Source organism: Etheostoma spectabile, chromosome 1, assembly GCF_008692095.1.
Source record: "Etheostoma spectabile isolate EspeVRDwgs_2016 chromosome 1, UIUC_Espe_1.0, whole genome shotgun sequence".
Lineage (NCBI taxonomy): Eukaryota > Metazoa > Chordata > Actinopteri > Perciformes > Percidae > Etheostoma > Etheostoma spectabile.
Window position 1 is genome coordinate 13794300 of NC_045733.1, and position 7637 is coordinate 13801936.

Here is a 7637-nt window from a genome sequence, read left to right on the forward strand (position 1 = left end):
ACATGTATGGACATCCGCTTGTCATTCTGCCATTTTGTGTATCTTTTGCCTACTTGCCATCTTTTTATATTTCACTATTCATTTGCTTACTTTTCTCCTCTTCAGCTGTTTGCTTTCTCGCCTCTAAGGAGCAAAGCAACTGTTAGCTTTTCTCCTCTCTTTCTTCTGTAAAATATTTGGTTTCGGTTTACCCTTGCTCCTTTACTGGGAGACGGCAGAGGCTGTTTTTAGAGAGGGCTTGAAAGATTTGAGGGAGGAGGAAAATATTGATATTATTTTTAAATGAGATTTTATTCATTATCTCTCTCAAATACCTAGGTAAATCAAGGAAGCCTGACATTCACATCATACAAACAGTCCAAATGTGCTGTTTAAAGTGCACACTGCAGCTTTGATCCTAACAAAAATGCTGATACACATGCACGCACGCACACACACAGACACACATACACACACACAATCGCCCAGGCACTTAAGCAGTACACTGCTTTTCTAAATGCATAGCCCCTTAATGTTAATGGGAGGGCCGAAAGAGAGGGCAAAACGCTACCTAGACAAATGTGACACTTCCACACTTGTCTTCGTGGCTTATTTTCTTTTTATCTCATTCATGCTGGATCAAGCCTTTTCTACTGTGTCGGTATGCATGTGCTTGATTCACGTTCATGCCCCTCATTGTTTGACAAAACCATTCCTTTCTTCTTATTTAACGTATGTTACCTGTGTTCTAAAGATTCAGTTCCAACTCACACACAACCTATACTGCTGTGGTCTCTTTTTATTTGTGTATTCATTAAAACAACTTGCAGAGGTCACCCCAGGATTCTGTCTTTTGCTCGGTCTGGCAGCCACAAACAGTCACTGTCACACTTCAGACACATTACAAATGCTGTTCCCTTAAATGGTGTTCCCCTGGCCTGGCCACTGTCTGGACATTCACAAACCATGGGCAGGAATAGAGCTGTGTGCAGTGGATGGAAGGTATTCTTTAAAGCCATGGCCCTTCTCTCAGGCTATATGCTGTCTTAATAGAGCAGAGGCTGAGGTCAACACATACAGTAATTGGAGACTAAGCATAATGCGAGGCCTCTCATTATTGTCTGATTACACACTGTTGGCATCATACACTGTTGGCAGTGCATTACTCAAATCTAGGTACTGAGTGGGTTATTTTTGCCCACTAGAGACTTGGTTTTAGGAAGTGAATAGAATAGGGCCTTGTTGAATGTGGTTAACCAACTCTGGTCTTTGACTGACACTGATGCAAGTGCATACAGACTCAGACAGCCACTGGTTCACACACACACACACACACACATAGAGACAACATGCCATTTTGGTTAGTTAAAACAAGCACCCAATGTTTGTCAGTGTAGTCCCCTCACCCCTAAGCCCACACTGATAGCATAGGGCTCCATGCTACAATGGGCAACTGATGAAAAGACCAGAGACATTCATTTGTATGGATTATTTCAACTGCTATTGTCTAAAGGCTGTGTTCATTGTGATCTATCTGAAAAAAAAGATGAAAAGATCAAATAAATAAAACAATTACTAATAATGTTTGCTCTTGTCCTTGAATGAGTCGATAAAGGAATGGCTAGTCACAATTTCTCTTCTCCCAAGAGATAACCTCGAGCACTCGATTTTTGTTCTTTGTTCTCTCAAAATCTCAGTTTTGCCTTGTCAAATAGGACTGCACTGTTTATTTTCAGAGTGCCAGCTTTCTTTGGATTAGATAACAATTGGCTTTTTCAATTAGAGTTCTTTGTTTTTAAATGTATGCACCTTGTACCCAAGCAAACACACACACACACACACACACTAACAAATTGTTGCTTTGGCAAATGATTCTTCATTCATTACAAGTTCACATTTTTGCCACACAAAAGATTACTTTTAATTTTTTTTTTTTTTTTTTTTTAATTTCTCAGAGGCAAATAAATTGCTGCTTGAAATTATGTGTAATAATTCTACTCAGTCTCTCGCTCCACCCTTCAGCTAGATTCACATTCAGAAGCCAATTAGAAGTCTCTTCATCGGTGGTTAGGGAGATAAACTGTACTGTATGCTTCCCATTTACTCAGTGAAATCTGGTTTGCTTAATACAGAATGAATTGCTATTAGGTGTTACATGCTAAGAGTGGAACACATACACTGACAGATGTGGTTTCCTTTGTGGTGTTTAGTTCCCCAATAAGAATGGTGAACAAACGTTTTGGAGCTGACTGGTGCTTAAAGTACTAGTGCTTTGGAATGGGTTTTTAATGTTCTTTTTCTGTGTTTTTCAAAACAAAATGACAGACCATGGAAGCTAATGATACACCATTACATTTGTCTCAAGAAACTTTCATCATCACTGTTTAATTGTAGTAAGTACATATGGTTTCATGCTCTTGTGATTCCACGCATCAATTGGCATACTGCTGTAGGATTTAAGTTATTCAAGTTAGATTTAAGTTAGTCATTTTCCAGACTGCAGTCATTCTAAATGCTCATTCAGGACTATCACATCCTAATTACACAAATACTTTCCACAACCTGCCAGTTGATATTTTGTAACGCTTGTGAAGAGATTCAAACACTTGGATTTTCAGAATCAACTGGGATGGTAATGAAAAAAAAACTAATTTAAATACATCAAGATCAATTATTTGTGGAATTATTCATTATTTGTACAGCACTCTATCAAATTAATTTTCATTTTGACCACAGAGGGAATATTTTACTCCGTACTGGATTTGCAGGCCATTGGTATGCAGCGGGGCTATTTTCTGTTTGTATCTAACTAGTCGCCTCAAGGCAGATATTAATTAAAAAGATAGTAGAGGTACTCCTTTAAAAACACCATTTCTAAGACTGCTTCGTGCTGCACTGTCTCATTTGGCCAAGTGCTAAGAGTTTCCATTAAACCAGCAACATACCTTCAAAAAAATAACAGCCCGTCCTTTTGTGTGTGTCAATCACCTTTAATCATAGTCTCTCAGAACTTTAGAGATCACACAACTTTGAAACTGTTACAAAGTGCGAAATATGGTATGGATGGTATGGTTGATTGTCATAATGATAAATAATAATAATAATAAAGAAGTTGATTTTTTTGTCTGATCATAAAGGACACACTGACAACATGCATTAATCAGAAAATGATGCATGCAATATAATCAAATGTGATTTATCATGACATCATACAGTTTATAAGTTTATTACCTAAAGGGAGACAATTAGCATACAGTTCTGGTAGATACATTAGTCCACCATTCATTTAGTTGTTTAGTCACAGGCAAATTAAATTAGAGATTTCAGAGTAACACTACATTGTGAAATTATATTTCTGCATTTGAATCAAGGTCCTTGATTCAAATAACTGTGCTAATGGGATTTAATCAAGTACCGTTCCGTATTGAGCTGGCTTAAAGGGCAAATGGAGAGAATGTCCTTTTAACACAAAGAGAAGGTATTCATTATATTCTAGTTAAAGGACAAGGGGTCTCCTTTCATTTGTGGCAGTGTTCAAGAAGGTGGGCAATAAAAAAAACTTGCGTGTGTGTGTGAGTGAGTGAGTGAGAGAGAGAGAGAGAGAGAGAAAGGGAGACTGCGAGCGGGTATGGTTGCGTAAAATAGATGGAGAGACACCAAGGTTGGAAATGTGGATGTTTCTATTGTCACAACAGGAACAGTCACGTCAAGTCAGTCACATGACGACTTTGATTTGATGCCCCCCCCCCCCTCCTGAGTGGTTGTTTAAGAGAATCACTTTTCATCAAACAGAAGAAGAAATTATGGCACATCACTTGGTACCTAAACAACAATGCATTCCACTATGAATGTTCCAAGGTGATAAGCACTTTTGTGACACTCTATATAAATGTTCATTCATACTCTATTGAAAGGGTGCCAACCTTTAAGCCTGTATCAATTGGAAACTGTACTATCATTTTGACAACAATTCTCAATTATTCTTACAAAAACACATTGAGCACTTGTGTAAAATGAAGACACAAACACATTCAAGAAAGGTGTGACTGGGAGTCATATGATCAGCTCGTCAGAAATGGCAGCTTAAGGTGTAGCTCTGGGCCTAACATTGCCAATTAGCTGTTTGTTATGGTTCCAACTCTGTTCTTTTACTACTCTGCGCTCGATTGAGTCATTTGAAGTAGGATGACAAGCAAGAACAAAACCCAACGTGTCGATATGGACGCCATTGCAGATCTTTTACTTGAGAGACAGGAGAGCTACTTCCAGCCACGTTTCTCTCAGAGCAACGAGAAGCTAACTGCTATACATGCTCAGCTAGCGTCCCTGACTGCAAGCCTTTACGCTATCAGATCTGATGTGGACACTCTAAAACTGCTGTGGAAAGAAACTCCAGTACCCTCGACGGCTATGGCCAAACTCTTCGAGAGTGTAAGTGTGTCTTCAATGTGCTTCGCTACACAACCAAACAGGCTGCACAGAAATCCCAGACTGCTGTTGTGGGCAGAAAGATCTAATTTGTTCCAGACTACAGCAACTTTACATTCAAGCGACGCCAGCCTTCTTCCCAGCCTTGGAGTCAGCACGATTCAAAGGGTTGGATTTTTCCCTGATCTACCCAGCAACCTTGAAAGTCTTGGGAGGGCTTCCACTACTGATGGCCGAATGAAGCTTTGTGAACCAGTGTCGTCATTTTCTGAGCCAACTAGATGGCGATCTTTGTTCAACAATTGGCTGAGAATATACTGAATTGCAATGCCTTAGGCCTTTCTCTTAAAACCAAGAGCGCCATCTATTGGGCTCAGAAAATAAAGACACTGGTTCACAAAGCTTCATTTGGCCATCACTAGCTCCCAGTACAGAGCTTTCACCTCCGCTAAAGAGGCTGAGGATCATGTGGTGTGCGCTGCTTTCCTTCAGCCTGCAGCCGCAGAGATGGTAATCTGTCTTGTTTAAAAATGCTTTGCAATCTGCGCTTTCTTTTTCTTGTTTTTGTTGGCCAGAAATGTGGTTACATTAAAGCTAATTCAGTATAGAATCAGGTAACAATCAGGTTATCAGGGGCCCATATTTGCTGCTCCCTTGTACTGCCCCGTGTTTGATCTCTGATCACAGACCTAGTTTTAGTGTTTTCCTGGCAGCTCCCCCCTTCCCCTGTCTCATCTGTATTTTTCCTGTGTCTTACATGTTTTGTGTTTTAAGGGACTTAACTTTGGGTGCACTACTGTTGGGATTTGACAAGGCGAAACGCAGTTGCAAGTTGCTTTTTCACATCTGCTTGCATTTAGAACACATTTTTTTGATAAAGGGTAATCTTACATTTTCAGTTTGGAAATTGGGTGGTCTGAATGCACCTCACAAGCGCGCCAGCGCCCTGGCCCTACTTGAAAAGAGAAAGGTTGACGTTGAATTATTACAGGAGATGCGTTTGCTACAGACCGATGCCCGCCACTTAGCCAAAAGATTCTATTATACAATTGCATCCTCCTCAGCAAGCTCAAAAACAAAAGGAGTTGCCATTGTTGTTAAAAGGAATCTCACACTTAAAGTTTTGTCCTCTGGGTCAGACAATACAGGCAGAATTGTGATCACTGTAGTAGAATTTAGCTCCACGAAAGTGGCACTAGCCTATGCACCTGATATTTTTGATTGCAGTTTCTATGATACGCTCACTAAATAAAAGGCTGGAGTTAACAGACTGCTCTTTAGTTGTTGATGCGGACTTCAAAACTGTGTGGGACCCAAATTCACAAAATGCAAAAGTTACTGTGGCTCAGGCTCAAACTACAAATGCTTTGCTTTGAAGTGAAGGGCCAGCAGCTTGGGTATTACAGATATTTGGTGTAAAGTTACTGTAATCCCCTCTGTAAGGATTATTCTTTTTTTCTCAAGTAGACATAATTCTTTTTCCAGAATAGACTTTCTTTTTGCATCCTCCCCAATTATTTAATTTAATTGATAAAGTGGTGTTACTCCCAATGGCATTGTTGGACCCTAAAGTTTTTTTTTTTTTTGCACTAACCAATCTAAACCGTCTGTCCTCAATGTTATATAGGATGTATATATATATATATATATATAATATATATATATATATATTATATATATATAAGTATATATATATACACACACACACACACACACACACACACAGTGGCTTTATACACACATGCTAAAGTGTTTGATTTATTGATTTAAAAAATTAAATTAACTTAAGTAGTGTATTCCTGGATTCTCTAATGGATTCCCTTTCATAAGGATAAACTCTTTACATAGCTGACATCCCTTTGTTGATGAACTGCCAGTCAGGTTAGCTACCACAAGTGTAGAAATCCATGCAAGCATTGTGCTGTGTACACTTGTGGTAGCTAGCTAGCTAGCTACATAATTTAATTCACGTTTACAATAAAAAAGTCCCCTTTTGTTGAAATTAGGTAAACATCTATAATGTTACACTTATATTGTCATCACGGCTAATTATTTTATCATAACTACTTACTTTCCAAAGCTGCTCACAACGCCTTCGTTTTCTTCAAAGTGAAGAGTGAGTGACCTGGCTCTATGATGGGTGGAAAAATATTTTTGCGTGCCTCGTTTTCGCTTTTTTAAAATTATTAATTTTATCCTTTTTATTTTATATATATATTTTATTATCTCCATGCGTTTGTACACTTGATGCGCATGTGCTAGTATTGCTTACCTGATTCTATACTGCACTTTTTCAATAAAAAAAAATACTGAGACAATAATGAACATGGTTTGGAAGTTTGTTTTTCTGTATTATTTCAGCATGTACTATCCTGTCTTAGAATACCTGTTGAAAAGATGTGGTATTTGACAGTTGAAAACACATGGTCAAACAGTCTGTCTGAAACTACTTAGGTAAAATCACGTCGTAAAACAGTCCAAGGCGGACCGACTTATTTTCAACCATATTCCAACGTTGAAAGACAGTAATTGTTTACTGGAATGATTGCAACCTGTTGGAAACCGCCTCATGACCTATCTGTCTGTGCATGGACCCTTTCTTTCTTGGATGTGATTTATGCGGAGCTCTGTACGGCATGCATTCATGGAGCGCCAGGGAGGACTCTGGACACTTGGCTGAGCATCGCTGAAGTTTTGAAGTCTGGGCTCAATAAAAAGAAAGGTGTGACTGCACCCAACACCATAGACTGCCGGTTACCTTTCACATTCGAACTATTCTGCCGTCATCTCGAACAGAAGCAGTGTGTTAAGTGTTCAAGTGTTTCCTAACGGAAGCAGAGTAGAAAACAGCAAAATAATGGCTTGAGACAGCTTGTGTGAAGGAGCCAGCTCACATCATTGAGGGAATATGCTAGATGAAAAGGTCAATAAGCAACACGGAAAACTTAATATGTAGTAGACATGAATTCCATCACATGGATTAGTGCCACTGGCAGAGTGCAGGAGTGACTGGCACTGCTGAATCAATTCATAAATATCAAATGTCTGGTATGTAAGACACTCAAGTGCTAAGAGGACCTTTTGCTAAAGGCCACCTGTACTTTTTAACCAGTTATATTCACCTATTCCTGTTACTGGTCAATTTTTTACGTGCAGTGTTTCTAGTAAAATCGGATTCTGCATCTTAGTTTCTTTCTATTGTAAAGCTGCGTTTACTTCCTTAGATGTTC